At 34.6% G+C, this 17,230-nt stretch overlaps 2 long non-coding RNA genes across 3 annotated transcripts in view; one reads left to right on the forward strand and one right to left on the reverse strand.

Moving 5' to 3' along the window:
• LOC141377137 (uncharacterized) overlaps positions 1-16,455 on the forward strand; it is a 55,687-nt gene extending 39,232 nt beyond the window's left edge. Inside the window, exon 4 of one of the 2 annotated variants that reach the window (XR_012389170.1) lies at positions 15,585-16,455. This is a non-coding gene — a long non-coding RNA (uncharacterized lncRNA). Of the gene's footprint in view, positions 1-9,880; positions 10,611-15,584 lie in introns of those variants that run through there. The other variant, XR_012389169.1, reaches the window with a different exon arrangement.
• LOC103911981 (uncharacterized) overlaps positions 1-17,230 on the reverse strand; it is a 79,304-nt gene that overhangs the window by 50,744 nt on the left and 11,330 nt on the right. The gene's annotated exons all lie outside the window — the stretch shown is intronic.

Genomic DNA, 17,230 nt, shown 5'->3' on the forward strand with positions numbered 1-17,230 from the left:
AAGGATTGACAGCTGATATTAACCAATCCATTCTTGTTCAGTTCTAGAGCAGTGGGCCAATAAGAAGAGCGCAAAATGGTCGCAATTTCGAGCCCTGATATTTTGTCCTGGACCTTTTATTGAATATCAAATGTAATGTAAAATAACACTGTGTATTCTTCATTGCTGATCAACAATGATAGTCCAGATATATATATATATATATATATATATATATATATATATATATATATATATATATATATATATATATATATATATATGTATATATATATATATATATGTATATATATATATATATATATATATATATATATATATATATATATATATAATGCAGATGCTGCGATGTAATATTGCAAATGCACACATATAATGTGCAGCCCTAGTATATACAGCTAAAGTCAAAATTATTTACTATCCTGTGATTTTTTTTTCTTTCTTTTCTTTCTTTTTTATATATTTCCCAAATAATGTTTAACAGAACAGGGAATTTTTCACAGTATTTCGTAAAATATTTTTTCTTCTCAAGAAAGTTTTAATTTCAGCTAGAATAAAAGCAGTTTTAATTAAAAAAAAAAAAAGCATCTTAAGGTCAGTATTATTCATACATGTCAACACTGGGATGTAAAAATATGGGATCTGCCCCCTCCCCACTTCCCTAAAAAAACCCTCAAACCTACCCAAAAGAACTCCCAAAATATGACCCTATATTCCCTAATCTATTCATTCAGAGCAGTTTAATTGTATTTAAGCCTATTGAAACAGTTACAAATATGGGGAGGAAATTAGCTTTAAATGATAGAAAATTCAAAATAACATCAAAGGTTTAGCCTTTATCAATGGCTTATATGGACATGAAATCAAGTTATTAAATCTTATTCAGTTTTTATTCTCTATATTTAAATATTGATTAAATTTACTGTAATTATTTATTGAAGAGCAGCGAATCTCTCATTTTGATCCCCTAGATCAGTGGTTCTCAATCTTTTTTCACCAAGTACCACCTCAGAAAAAAATTGTCTCTCCAAGTACCACCATAAAGACCAGTATTAAAATGCAGTAGTGTAGCAGGCCTAATTAAGCAGCTGCAGCTCTGCACAGTTCAAAAACCAGGCAAATTAATTCCTGGTTTTAAGAATATTTAATATTGTCAGCCACTTTAGACATAAATAATTTGAACATTAACTGTGCTTACAGGTAAAAAATATAAGTTAAATGTGCTTCTAAAAGTTCACTAAAAATGGTACTGTTATTAAAAAGTAAAAAAGAAAACTGCTTTACTTAAATGTAAAGTATTAATAGCCTATTTATCAAAACCTGGAATAATTCCTTGGACTTTATAAATATAGACTATATGTCATCATATTCATAAAAACCCCTTTTGATATTTTTTTAAATAGATGTTGCATGCATTTTTATATATATGATTTGAATTGACATATTTACATTAGATCTGCTTACTGCGCGTTAGAGTAGGCTTCGTGTGCCAGAAAAGCAAGTCATTAAACCATACCCATCAACATTGGGATATAAAAAAATACGGAATACGCTCGCAACAACCGTTACAAATATGGGGAGGAGATTAGCTTCAAACGATAGAATACATAACAAACTCTAGACAATTGAAAATAAAATAAAAGGTTTAGCCTATTCAAAGCAATTTACTGATCGCATTGATGTTATCGTATGCGTCAAAGGGTTAAAAGTGTGTTAATTGTTTACTTTAATTATTCAACAATTTCTCCGCGTACCACAGTTTGAGAACCACTGCCCTAGATAATAGAGGTGTCCGTTTTAGGATACACAGATCTATAATAAAAACTTTCTATTACTTTCAACAGTTTTTACTCCTTTAATTGTAAGATAAAACACACCAGGATGGACATGTTTACATATTATTAGGTGTATTTTTCTGTTTAAAAACACACCCAAATCCAATAGTGTCCACTTTCACTCCTCCTTAAATCGCGTGTACAGGAGCTGGGAACAGTTTGTTTATACGAAGCGCCTCTGTAAGTCAGCACCATTAAGGCTGATTTACATGACTGATTCAGAGGTTGCATAGCTTTAATGGAAAAGGGGGTGAATGCAGCTGTTTTAATATTAATTTCAATGTGCTTTCAAGCCATTATAAAGCAAACCATAATTCTCTCAGTCGGATCACATTATATCACAATATTAAAAATACGGGAGAAATACAGGAAAATACTTAAACGGGATGACAGCAGGATAGATTGGTTTCGATTGTCTACTTAATTGCCTTTAAATTAAACTTTAAGCTGAATACTAGTGTCTTGAAAAATATCTAGTAAAATATTATTATGTACTATGTAAAATATGTATTGTCATCATGACAAAGATAAATAAAATCAGCTATCAGAAATTGATTATAAAACTATTATGTTTAGAAAAAAATCATCTTTGCATTAAACAGAAAATGGGGGGAAAATATATGAGGGGGGACTAATAATTCAGGAGAGCTAATCTTTTTGACTGACTATAAATTTTAAAAGAAAAACTAACGTTTGTAATATACACTGTTAAAATACTGTAAAATTTACAGTAACTTAATGGCAATTTTGGTTGCCTGTAAGTTACTGTAATTTAATAATTTACTGTGTACTTACTATTTAAGTCACTGTAAATTAAATTTTACAGTAAAACGTAATTATTAATTTACAATGCATTGTAAATTTACTGTCTTACTGGTAACCAAAATTGCCAGTAAGTTACTGTAAATTGTACAGTAATTTGTAACTGTTAATATACAGTGCATGTTGCACATAAACTCATCACACCTGTGTGAGCCAAAACTGTTTAGTGCACCTTGTTATGCTGTTTTCTGTTGTACTTGAGACAGGCTCTGTCAGTGTTAGCTGACTCATGGGGCGCACTGGATGAGCAGCAGATGCTCTGTTATCTCTGTGAACTAGAACTCTGCTGCTCTGATCACTTTACAAATACCCCAGTCCACCCACTGAGCTGGTCACTCAATCTGAACATGAGCTGATAAGATAACCTTTACCACCAAACAAGCTGCAGGTTGACCCTGGTCTTGAATGAGCTACAGCTACAACGGTAAAAAGAAAGAGAATAGGAAACATACTAATTTTAGATCATTTTTCCATCAGCATGGGCTGAATTCTGTGAGCCATAATTCTTATTAAATCATCTTTTGTCACTTTCCAGGCGAGTTTGTGTTGCCAAAGCGTATGAAGACATCAGGAAATATGAAACATGAAATACAGCTGTGTGAATATTATATATAAAATTAGCACATGAATATGTGCTAATCTTCATCTCCAATTTATTTATTGCATGGTGTTAAAGATTAAGTATCGAGGAGGAGGCTTGATTTTTCTGAACATGCCGATACAAGAGCAGAAGAGGGAGAAGTGTGCTTTCTATTAGCGTCATGAGGACAGTCCCGCAGTTCAGCTTTAATTAAGCACACAGAAGGAGCGACTAAAGGAACAATGAGACATCTGTGCGAGTGCATGCATGTGCGCTTGTGTGTGATTTTGGTTGAAAGCCGCAACCAGCAGCAGCTCTGCTTCAGTGATCGCATGCTGGTACATAGATCCTGAAGCCATTTAGGTGTTGTTGCATTTTTTTTAGTCTTTAAGATTCTAAATGAATATTTTAAGGCTGTGTGAAAGAATGTGAGGTGCAAGTGAAGTCTGCCCAGTAGATTTTTATGATAGACAGATGGGTAAAATCCAACTTGTTTTATACTCAGGGTTCCCACAGATCATTGAAATTCTACAATTTTAAAATGTCTTTTCCAGACATCGAATTATATATTTTTTGTTTGATTCATTTCATGCACTGGCAAACTGATTCATTAAATTTACTAATGATTTTAAGGTAAGTGGTTGCAAACAATTTATATGGGAGGAATTTAAACAAACAATATAAAATTTAGTAATGCTCAACTTAATTTGTTTAAGATCAACCTATATAAATAGTTTGCAGCCTTTTACCTTAAAAAAAAAAGTAAATCCAATGAATCAGTGTGTTTTTTCAATTTCAGTTTTATTTATCACAATGCATTTTTCTATACTTTATTTATTATGCTGTTTTAGATGCCAATTATTATGGTTAGGCTATTTTTCAGCTCCATTTTATTTCTTTCCTGTGCATCAACTAGCAATCACTTAAGTTAGATGCAGTCACCAGACTTGTACCTGTTAAAGAAGGCTAACAAGCCAGAATAATATACACTATTGGTCAAAATGTGGGCTCAGTTTTTGATGTTTTTTTTTAAGAAAATTGTTCTATTCATCAAGGCGGCATGTTTTTAAATGTACAAATATTAGGTTAGGTCACTTTATTTACCTGAAGGTATATTTGGTTTGCAGTCAAGAGTCCTCATTTCATAACAGTGCCACACAAAAAACTCCCATAGTGACAACAACAACTGGACATAAAGACATAAAACATATACACACAAAACAAATGTGTCTTCCAAAACAAACAAACAAACAAACAAACAATAAAGAACAAATAAACAATCACTCCACCCCCCAAAGATAAATGTTTAAAACTATCTTTAAAAATGTAAAATATTCACGTCACAGAAAGACCTTGGATTATTTAAATATCTAATGGCTGCTGGTATAAAACTATTTTTGTATCATTTAGTTCTACAGCTTGATTCTAGGATTATTGTTAAATTGTCAAAATAACTGCTTTCTTATTGTATGCAGTTTCAAATGAAATTATTACTCCAGCCATTGTTAATAATAAAATATTAGTAATAGAGTAATGAAGCTGAACATTCATCTTTCATCACTGGATTAAATTATCAAGTTTAATAATTTTGAAAAGTTATTTTATAGTGCAACAACATTTCACAATTTTACAATTTTTGATAAAAAAAAAACAGCATTTCCTATTGTTTACATCGTTGCTACAGCATACCGTTAACAATAGACACTGTACTTGTCATGATCAATTTTAACAAATAAAAACACTTACAGGTTGTAGTTCACAGCTTCTGCTTTAAGGAGATTTTAACCGAATCCAGTACTGAACTGGGAGTGATTCTGGAGCTGTTTTGTCAAATCATGCTTTCTATGCGTTTTATAATTCTCTGGAACATAATTAATATTGAACTGTAAGCACTTCTGTCTTTGTGTCGTGTCCTTTGGAAGGCCAAATACAGAAACAGACGAAGCTCTGTGGAAACAGCAGCGTTTTAGCTCTATCTCTGCTATAACGTTACAGCGCCTCTGGCCTCGGCCCTTAGCTGCGCAGTGTCTGTGCGTGGTAAAAAAACCTTTGTGATCTAACAAGGGCCGGAAGTATTTTTTCGTAGTCCCCAAAATTCTTTCATTGTAGGCTTTGCTAAGCTAACTCTGTAAAAACCTTGAAAAAAACTCCCTTTGCATTGAACTTTGAGCTTTTTACATTCAGAGATGTTGTTTATGTTCACACAGCTACATTACACATGAACTAAAGTTTAAAATATGATGTCGTAGTGGACCACCCCTATAAATAAATGCAGACTTGGTGAGCAGGATAAGCTTATTTTAAAACATTTAAAAATCCTACTAACCTCAAACTTTTGACCAGTAAGGGTACATTTTAAGAGCTTTGGCTTTAAAATGACCACTTTAAAAATTGGTTGTTAAAAAGTAGATGACAAAAAAGATACATTTTGTTAAACTATATTGAGCTATCAAATGTCAGACAGTGAGTTCTTCATAGTAGGGCTGTGCGAAATCAAATCGCAATTTGAAACATTGGGATTAGTTCATCGCAAGAGGCTACGATATGAAATAAATACGTATTTTTGAATTTCCCCCGCCCAGAGCATATGTGTGAGTGCTGTCTGTGTGTGACAGTCAATTGAGTGAGCACACTTTAATTCAGCCCAATCAGAATTGCGCAACTGAACTATGTGGAATGCCCACAATAAAAAAAAAGAAAACAAAGAGGAAAGCGCGGAAAAGTGGGATGTTGCCGTCTGCTGCTTCAGAAGCATTATTAGACTAATTAATATCAAAGAAAAACAGCATGTGTAATATGGGAATAGTTTGGTTTCAAACTCACAGACACCGAACAAAAACAGGTCATTTTTAAGAGCTGTCGCAAAATTGGTGCCACGGCTTGCACACTATTGAGCTGAGGCTTGTCTACAAAATTATATCGTGAATCAAATCGCAATATCTGTCAAAAAATTACTGTAGATATTTTTCCCTAAATCGCACAGCCCTACTTCATAGACATGCAAACTTTTTTCAGGCATTACTTTTTTTCAAAATCTGAGGTAATGCATTATTGTTCTCATAGTTAAAACTCATGTAAAATAACATTCAAGCTAAAACCATTGTCAATTATTATTATTTGAATGTAATATTTTTAGCATAACTGCTCCCCGTTTATTCATTATAGATCATGGAAATGCAGCTTTTTTTTTGTTAGTAAATGTCGGGGAAATGTCAGGGAATTTGACACTTGGCTTAGAATGGGAACCCTGTATGTCTTTGCAGTGGTCAGAACTGTTTTTGAACCAGTGAACTCCTAGAGACCAGACTGAACGCTGATGACAGGCCCTAAAGCTACGACCGCTATTTATTGCTGCTGTAGCATTTCAGCACTCGGGTAAAGTGCATGTGAGCAGGTAGAGCGCAAAAATGTATCATCCTTTCACTGATAAAACAACGGAGAGCAGAAACAGGGCGGCTATAAAATTGCAGATTGATTCCAGACCTGGATTTTATAGTCTGAGGGTTATAGAATATCTGGTCAGCATGATTCTGCTGTGCCTCGTCTATTATCCAGATGACCGACTCACATAAACCGGCTCTTCACGTAATACTTCATTCCTTCTTTCATGACGGATTCTTGCTTTTTTCTCTCCAGGGTTTATCCTCTTTTTCCTTTTCCATCCCTCCAGTGGGATCAATGTTCTGTATTGACTTAGGATTTTCAAATCCTGCCTTTTGTTGCGTCGACTTTGCTTTTATTACAGGATGGCTCTTATTTTACCCATCAATCACTGAGATGTCACAACATCTCTGAGCTCTTTAGCCTGTTCAGAGAGGGCAGGAGGAAGAAGTCCTTTAGGTCTGGATCAAGACCAGACACAGAACATCTTTTGCTTTTTAACTTTTCCCTCTGCTCTTGGGTCATGAGAAATGTATTTTTAGTCATTAATGTCAGATTATTACTGCTTGACTTTCATTCTTTCTTTCAATTTTTGATTTTTCTCATATATGATGTTAAATGGGTGGCGCAGTAGGTAGTGCTTTCGCCTCACAGCAATAAGGTCGATGGTTCGAGCCTCGGCTGGGTCAGTTAGCATTTCTGTGTGGAGTTTGCATGTTCTCCCCGAGTTCCCATGAGTTTCCTCCGGGTGCTTCGGTACAGGTGAAGTGGGTAGGCTAAATTGTCCGTAATGTATGAGTGTGAATGAGTGTGTATGGATGTTTCTCAGAGATCTCCTCGTGTGCTGGAGAAGTTGGCGGTTCATTCTGCTGTGGCATCCCAGATTAATAAAGGGACTAAGCCAAAAAGAAAATGAATGAATGATGTTAAATCTAAGTTAAGGGACTACTTTGGTGTTACAAAAACATTTTATTGCTAGATATGGGTGAAATTATTTAATTAATTAACTTCAAAATTTTCAGTATGTGGTCCGGACTTTGATTTAACTATTACATCTTTCACTAAACGTATGAAATATCAAGTCAAAAAATATATTTGTTGGGATAAGGGACTGAAGTTTACTATAGTGCTGATTCAGTTGTAACAGAATGAAAACACGTCACATCGATGCATTTTCTTTTCAGTGTTTGGAGTTTCAGCAGTAAAATTTAAACCACACTGAACTGAACTAAACTGAACATCAACTCTGAAAACTGGACTGACACAGTTTCAATTTAATAGAACTTCTATGTTATGCTACTTTTACACAATCTACATAGTAAAAGCTCTATAGACCATTTTTGGGAATGTAAAAAAAATGCATGGTCCCAATGTATTTCCAATTTTACATTTTTATTTTCTATAGCTTCCGAGAATCCAAAACGTGCCACACATTGATAAATAACATTATGATAGCTGTTTTAACATTAAGTTATGATTGTCTCTTGTTACAGTTGTGAAATAGTTTGATAACAAGCAGGAAATGTTCATGGGCAAGCAGCAAAGTGAGATTATTGCTCTCAAATATGAAAAAGTTCATGTTGTGATAAGCTACAAAACCAGTTAAAAAACTTTTATTATTATGTTGCTGGCTATAGATGTTTTGAAATAATTGTGGTTCAATTTACTCATCAAGTTCCCTATTTATTCATTATAAAACATGTTTGCTCCATACAATTGTTAAACTTTTATTATATTATAATATTAATATATTAATGCATTTAAGCTTAGCTTCTATTGTCATTTACTCCGAAATGTTGTAACAGTTTGACCAATTTAATGAGGTGTTCCACTTCAACAAACACTTAAGTACCTATACTTCCAACCAAAACATTGTTCAGTGTAGCAAACCATCGTCACTCAGCAGAATAACGTGTATTTTTGTAAAAATGTATCAATATATTTTGATCTGTACTGTTTTAAATATCTAAAAGAATGTATATTCTAAAGGATTTTCACTTCTTCACTTCAATTCTTACAAAAATATATTTTTTGGGATAATATGTGATAAGGACAATAAGATAAAGGATTTTAATGATAACAAATTAGTATTTGGGGTCTGCAGTGCTTTATTAGTTCTTAAGTAAGCCTGACAGACTTATTTTGGTATATAAGTCATGGTAAAAAAAAAAAAAACTGAAAATCATGGTAAAAAAAGGAAAAATATTAATAAAAAGAACAAAATGTAAAAGCATCTTGTATTTATTAACCCACTTATTTATAATTGTCCATAATGTATGAGTGTGAATGAGTGTGTATGGATGTTTCCCAGAGATCTGCTCGTGTGCTGGAGAAATTGGCGGTTCATTCCGCTGTGGCATCCCAGATTAATAAAGGGACTAAGCCAAAAAGAAATTGAATGAATGATGTTAAATCTAAATTAAGTGACTAAGATAAGATTCTGGCGAGACACTGAACTGACAGATACAGTTCTTTATACATAGCTCCTATAATTATAAAAAACCTATAATAATAATTATAAAATAACCTATAATTAAAAAAAAAGTCTTCATAAGCTGCCAGTTGCATATGATGATTGTATGAGGATTCTTCTTAAAAAAACATAGCTAGGGTAGTGTAAGTGAATTATTCTGTAAGGTAATTTCAATAATTTTTTTATTAGAATTTGATCTATATAAGTTTTCTGTCGATTGGAGAATTCTCAGAATAGCATTTTAATGTTGATAAATCCTAGCCTTACTGAGATTCGTTATCGGTCACATTTGATGAAATATTTGCATTACTGTCTTTTTTAATGCGTGGTTTTTTTAGTCTGTCTTTTGTACCATTTGGACCTAGTGTCTGGAATAAAGAGAATATATCTGATTATTTAAACTCCCTTTAAAGTCTTTGACTTGTATGTCAAAAGTTGAAGATATATTTGAACGTGCTGTACATTGTTTGTTTTATTTATCTTGAAGTCATACGAACCCATGCTTCTGATTTCAGGTTAATAGCTGTCTGTTTTTTAAAAGTTTCTTCAAGCTATGCCTTTGTTAACACACAGTCCACAACTGTTGTTGATAACTTATAAATTGGGACCCTGTACTTTTTTATATGCACAATGTACTTGCAATAGTAAGATATCACAAGTATTACGTGTCAAAAATATTATAACTTCATCCTAATGCATGTTTTTGGAATGAGATCCTCTGAATTAAGTTAAACAGATTTCACAAATTGAACTTGACTCGCCAATAAACCCCCCCTCATCTGCCGGCAGGTCGACTGCAGGACAAGCCCTTCTTGCCAATCAAGAGGGACTGATCCGACTTAGTGTTTTGCAGAAAATACAAACGGTGAAATTCATACTTCAACAATGTCAACTTTCCTCCACTCGCCTGTCACTCATCGGAAAAGGCTGCTAAGCTTTGGTTGTCCAAAGCCATCCAATTTGTAAAAAAATACAGATGCTCAAAAAGAAGATCCTGTGTCTTTTCCTGTTCCTCCGTTCACTTCCTGACCTTTTCGGTTTAACTCGTCATCCCAGCCTCCACCATCTGGTGCTTCCTGTGCCTGGTGCCTACTACGGTGGCCAAGCCGTTCACAACACCAATGAAATGTAGAATGAAAATAGAAGTTTTCAACACAACTTAATTGCCACAATGAAATGAACCAGCATCACAAGAGAAACAAGCTGATGCACACGTAAGGAAGCAATATAACAATAGAAACAGTGCAAATGTATATTTGTTCAGTGCAAACACTCAGAGGCAAATGCCAGATTCTGCAGACCAACCCCTTTTAGTGGTTGGGAGAATTTCTTGTTGTGTTGTGGCTGGATTTCAATGTGTTGTGAACTTATATTTGCTTTTTAAAATTCCATTGTTTTGACGTGTTTCCATTGTGCTTCTCTAATCAAAACAAAGAAACAATAGAAATCATAATGGAAGCTCTAATAGGTTTGTAATGGTTTTACTGGTTACAATCGAAATATATGGGTTTAATGGAAACTGTATTGATTCTGTGGGTCTTTATTTGTGGCATGTTAAAAAAAATTAAATCCTAATGTTCATGTCCCAAAAGACACTGGAAATCATTTAAAGCCGCTGTATTTGGTGGTTAAAATTTGAAGCTTTGTAAAACAAAATTGTCATAAGACTAATAGGTCCTATTCAATCTGCTTTCACTACATGGCAGGTGATTACCTGCTGAGACAACAACAGATCTGCTACTGCTGGTTAAATTTATGTGATGTTTGCAGCAACAGCTTGTTATATTCTCAGACAGCATGTCTGTGAATGTGCTGCCAGTACATTAGCAAGTCTCGGTTCTTGCTCTCCACCACTAATCAAAGCAGCACCAGCCTAGCAGATCTATGCTGCCAAGACCAAACACATAAACATTGCCAAATGCACTGTAAAAATGCTGGGTTCCACACAATCAATTTGTGTTGGGACAACATATAGGAATTCAGCTGAGTGGTTTTTAAAAATGTAAGTTGTCCCCCTACAAAAACTCAACAATCCCCCAGCTCATTTTAATTAGGTAGTTTGAACAAACAGCAAACGTCATTTTTTGAGTGTACAGAAAAGGCTGAAATTATTCAAACCCCTGGTAAATTCTGACTTTAGGTTAATTTAACCAGCAATTTTTTTCCCAGAAGATAATAAGACATCATTGTGGGGAAAAAATATTTCTCAGCTTTTATTTACATTTGAACAAAAACTTGAAGTCAGAATTTGCCAGGGGCATGAACAATGTCGGGCTTGACTGTGCATATTCATTACTATACTAAATCTCTCCAAGAGTTGTCATGACAGAAATGGTTTTAATGGTATTTGTAGTGAAAACCATTAGGGATGTGTTATATGATGATATACTGCATATCACAGGGGTGTCCAAACTCGGTCCTGGAGGGCCAGTGTCCTGTATATTTTAGTTCCAACCCCAATAGGGTATATGCCGTGTTGTACATACATTTGATATGATTCTTGATTCACTGTGTTTTGGCCTGTGTCCTGGTTTCTATCCATTGTGTTTTGGCCTGTTTCCGTTGTTTCGTGGTGGACTGATATTTCTTTTTGCTTAATTTCATGGTATTATGCAGCATTGGGCAACCATAGCCTGCTTGTTTTGGTGGCAGTGGCCTCTGTTAACCTGACTGACTTGGGCGAGATGCCATCCTCCTCTCTACTGAACCTGTGTTTTTGACCGAAAGCTTGAGAAATGGGTGTTTTTTATTTTTCTTGGAAGCTTTGCTCAAAGGGTTAGGTTCTCACTTTTTCTAGCCAGCACTGAAGCCTTTCGCAGCTCACAAAACAAGCTGTGACACAACCTTCTGTATTCTCGTAAAATGTTGTCTTTTTAAAAGTGTAAATCAAGAAAACCAAATAGATCCTGTCTTTAATAAACGGGGCATTGAAAGCCGTGGCAATTTTAAAAGGTGAAAAGCAAGTGAAAGCCCGTCCTCATCAAATTAGTATTGACATGCATAAACTTCCATTTACGCTTTTCTCAACTCAAGTCAGTGTCCATTTTTCCTGTTCCAAGCAGTCTGAAATGATTGGATTAGTCTAGATTTGACTGGACAAAAGCAAAAAAATCTGCTGATCTAAAGATGTGTGCTTAAGTGCTTACTTCCAGAAAAGTCACTTAAAAAAAACAACAACAAAAATATTGCATAAAATATAAACATCATTGCAATGATTCCTTATAATTCAGGTATTTTTAAAATAAATTATGCATGTTTATCACTGACAAATATTACATTTTATATGTATAAATTGTGTTAATATTTGTTATTTGTTTAATTAAAGCACTGCGTAATAATAATGATGATGATGAATAGCAATATTAATATTTCAAATGTTTGATTTTTTCTATAAGTAGTGGTAATATTTAATAATGTCCTGGTTACGAATGTAACCTACGTTCCCCCAATAAGTAAAGAAGATGTGTGTCTGGAACAAACTATGGGAGTTTGCTAGACAACCATACACTCTGAAGAGTGATCTCTTTTAGTCTGTTCCAGTCACACGTCTCCTTTTCGTATTGGAGGAAACATGGGTTACGTTCGTGACCAGGACGTTATTAAAAATTACCACTACTTAGAAAATAATAAAAATATGAAATATGAATATTGTTATTCATCATAGTCCATAAAGGGGAATGTCTTGGTTACGTCCTGGTTATGAACGTAACCCACGTTCCCCAAATAGAGAACAAAGACGTGTGTTAGCTGAGTGATCGGTTCTTCAGCTGGCAAAATTTGAATGCTCGCTCTGCGGACGCCAGCTGATATACTTCTTTAATGACAAATCACTGGCACCTGCAGAGCCATGTTCTGCCAATTAATTTGGCATTTCATTGGCCCTTTTTCTTTCTCTTCAGAGTGATTGGTCGTCTAGTTATCTCCCATAGTCTGTTTCAAACACTTGTGTATTTCCCATGAAGGGGAAAAAATAATATTAAAAATACTTCATAAATGTATTATTTCATAATGTGGTTTATGTTCTAAGAGTAGTAATATTTACACTAGTAGTTATAATATTCATTCATTAATTTTCTTTTTGGCATAGTCTCTTTATTAATCTGGGGTCACCACAGCAGAATGAACCGCCAACTTATCCAGTTCACCTATCTCACATATCTTTGAACTGTGGGGGAATAGTGATAATAATATAATATAATATAATATAATATAATATAATATAATATAATTGCTGTATTAATGCTTTATTAACCTGAATTTGGTTTTACTTTTGATAGTGGCTCAGTTCTTTTCAAGTCTAGCAATATATTGTTTAAGTGATGGTTACTGATAGTAAACTGCTGGAATAAAATCAAATACAGAACTGATGTTGACAGATGAAATTCCAAGGCATAAAAGGATTTTGTTAATGTAAGCCAACATTTTATTCTTGAAACAGTATAGATTTTTTGATTTTCCAATTTTTAAACATCAAATATATATTAGTACCCCTGTATCAGAGCATTCATAAGCTTAGAAAAACACCTCTGGGCCAGCAAATAACACCCTCGATACTACAAATACCCACAACTGCAATAAACACTTCTGCGCCTCCCCTAAGAACAGCGCATTAATGAGTTTGCCAAAACATCAAACTCCAACTGTTGTGCTTGCTTTGCCGCTCCATCAGGGAATATAAAGTTTAAGAGTCTTTCGCTATCAGTGACCCAAGGAGAGGAGGCATTTGTTGAAGAAGTGGCCATTTAATTGCGGAACTGCGAGGGTTGCTAATGCGGCTCTGAACAATGACACCTTTGGAAGTACAGTTACAGGAGAACGGGGCCCCTAATTTATGTCAGCACTTTTGCAGGGTTGAATTTATTGATGGTAACTCAAGCTGGTGAGATCTGCTTAAAAAGCCCCAAGGCCTCTTATTATACAACTTGTCTGTCTTTCACACTAACCTGAACTGTAACTGTAGAGTCTTAGCTGACATGAAGGACATATGGCATCCAAAGAAACCATTAGAAGGAGGACCGTTAATGAACCCGGCGCTCGCCTCCCACCTTCAGACTGCTCAAGTGCTGCTAAAGTTAGACCGCTTGCGTTCTGTGCATTTTTAAACAAGGAACTGTGGAAGTCATTTGACGGAAAGCGAATGCTAATTTTTCTAGTCGCTTTAGGATTATTATTCAAACGCAGAGAGAGGAAATATCAGGATGGAACTGGAGAGCAGGACGAATCCCAAAAGCAGCTGGCCTGTAACCGAGAGGTCAGTTGGGAAACACCGCAGCTCTGCGTACACGGCTGGGTGTATATAGATATTGTTTTAATGTGCAGGTCTGCTTTTTCAAAAGTGATTTGAAGACATGTGTTCTATAGGCATGTTGAGTCTGAACCCCTTTGACCCTCTAAAAGACACAAGAATGTACTGAGTCTCAATAATTTCACCTTTGTGTTTTACTGCGGTTGTGGGAGAGGAACATCCAGGTTTATTGGCCATTAGAGGCCCTAAAATTTACCCAGTACCGCTCGCTTCCCTCTTTGAATAAAAGATGTCGCGTCAGGAAGCGATGGACTTTATTCGGATAACGTTAGAGGTCAACTGCATCATGACTCTGAGGTTATCGCAACAAATACAGACATGTTGATACCAGTATTGGTTTTACCTGGTAATCTGTCGACTCAACAGTTCTGAGAGGTGTTGCTTACTACAGGCGCTGAAATTAAAACCAAAGCATCTCTGGAGGATATTATTGATGTTCATTGTCCACACAGCTGTGGAAACTCAGTCATGTATTGATGAAGGTATGCAGTTCACACAAAAATGAGAACAATGTCATTTAAATGATATTTGGAAAATAAAATAAGCAATAATTGACAATGGGCAATTTTATAAAAATGCAAAAAAAAAAAAAAAAGGCATGTTTTGTTTGTTGCACATTAGGTTTGCATTTTTATTCTAAAAATAAATGTCCTCAGTCAATTATTACACTTTTACAATCATTTCGACCTCAAGCCATTAGCCTATTGCTAAATCCAAAAGAACTAGTTAAACAGTCATGGGGTGGTGCTGACAGCATGCTCCGGTTGCACCAATGTTTCCATGTTTAAGCTGGAGAAAGAAAATGCATACTTTCTGTTGATTCATTTTAATTTTAGCAATAATTGAATAATTGACCATTTTGTGGGAAAAGTAAGAGACCAATTGGTCATGTATATTGTATTGTCTTTATATTTATTTTATAGCTGTCAATTTAAAACACTAATTTAACCAAAGCGACACTATCTCGGACTCACTTTCTCTCACCTTCCCTTGTGGTTGATAAGTGGTGTTGAGTAATAGCTAGCAATGCCTTACAGAAAAGGCATTACCTTTGACAGTAACTAACACTGTAACTTATACGTTTTAAGTATATTAATTCCATTACCTTTTCAATATGATGCGTTTGTCCGTTACTTGATAAATTACTAAATTTTAGCTGCAGTCTAGCCTACATCTTCCTGTTTACAGCTGTGGCGCCTTGTGGGATTGGTGGATGCCAAGTTTGCCAACCAACCACTGTTAAGAAGACGCATCATGTACGAGGCGCCAGACTGGACAAAACTAACATGAAAGCAGAGAGACCGGCCAAGTGCATGTGCGAGAGAGGACTGAATGCGCACTAGGTAGGCTGAGTGTGTACGCGAGAGAGACCGAATGCACGCAAAGTAGACAAAGTGTGCACGCGAGAGAGACTGAGAGACTATTAAAGTTAGTATTACAAATACTGCTATGTATGTTGTTTCAAATAAGCAAGCACACATTTGGTATCTGTATAACAATATTGATTAGTTTAGAAGACTACCTGTAGTGTTGTGTTGCTCAAAAAAATGCTGTGATTTTATTTATTTTTTCATTGTTTTACACCTTTCTCGAGCTGTATACAATAGCAGATTTTGCACTTTGAATATACACAGCTTACTTTGCATATGTTGTTGACATGCCATGTTTAATTTGTGGTTAGTTTGAAAATTCATCTTTGAGCAGCAGTTATATTTTTGATTTGTTTAAAATGGTTGTCTGTAATAGCAGTTTTTTGATGCTGAGTTTCAGTAAATTGTAATGAGTTTCACCAAATGATAAATCAGCTCTCTTTTATTTATGTCATAAAGGTTGCGTGTTTGTTGTATTTTGTCATTATTTTCATACTCAAGCTGTGAAGGAACATGTTTAAGAGTTAGATACAAACTTTTACGAAGCTGCAACTTAGTTTGACAGCTAGAGTTTAGTTTAGTTTTTGCTTTTTTTGGTTGTGAAAATATTATTCAGCTGGTTTATAACTTTGTGATATTTTCATTTTTATACTACTGGTCTAACTTGAATAAATTATTGTTTAAGTTTGTTTTGTGTTTTAGTTGTGACAATGCAAATTAATTAAAACAGTGAAGTTGATCAATAGTGAATTTTCCATACAGTACTGAAGTGACGATGACGTTATAAGCTCATTAATAAGAGAATTAAAAATGTTGTTTGGAAAAGTAACTCAAAAATTACTTTTAACAGTAATGCATTACTTTTTGATGTAAGTAATCCATAAAGTAACTGAGTTATTTTTGGAATGAAGAAACTAGTAACTGTAGTTAGTTTATTTTTTTGGTAACACTTTACAATAAGGTTCATTAGTTAATGCAGTTACTAACATGAACTAATCATGAACAACACATGTACAGCATTTATTAATCATAATTGAACATTTACTAATGCATTATTAACATCCAAGTCCATGCTTGTTAACATTAGTTAATGCACCATGAGTTAACATGAACTAATAATGAACTACTGTATTTTCATTAACTAATGTTAACTAACATGAACAAATACAGCAGTAAATGTATTCTTTATTGTTTGTTCATGTTAGTAAATGCATTAATTAACATTAACTAATGAACCTTATTGTAAAGTGTGACCATTTTTTTTTTATTTTTGAGTAACTAGCACCATGCTGCATAATACCATGTAATTGGCAGTCAGCACCAAAGTGGATCCCTGTTCATCTCAGAGTCATTTTTATAAATGTCCATGGTTCCGCTTTTTTAGGGCTGTGTGTACTGGGTCACAACCGCAAGCTCCAAATATGATTTCCGACGAAGAGAGGCAGATCTGGTAGCCCCAGCAGC

This window comes from Danio rerio, chromosome 13 (genome assembly GCF_049306965.1).
Source record: "Danio rerio strain Tuebingen ecotype United States chromosome 13, GRCz12tu, whole genome shotgun sequence".
NCBI classification, from domain to species: Eukaryota; Metazoa; Chordata; class Actinopteri; order Cypriniformes; family Danionidae; genus Danio; species Danio rerio.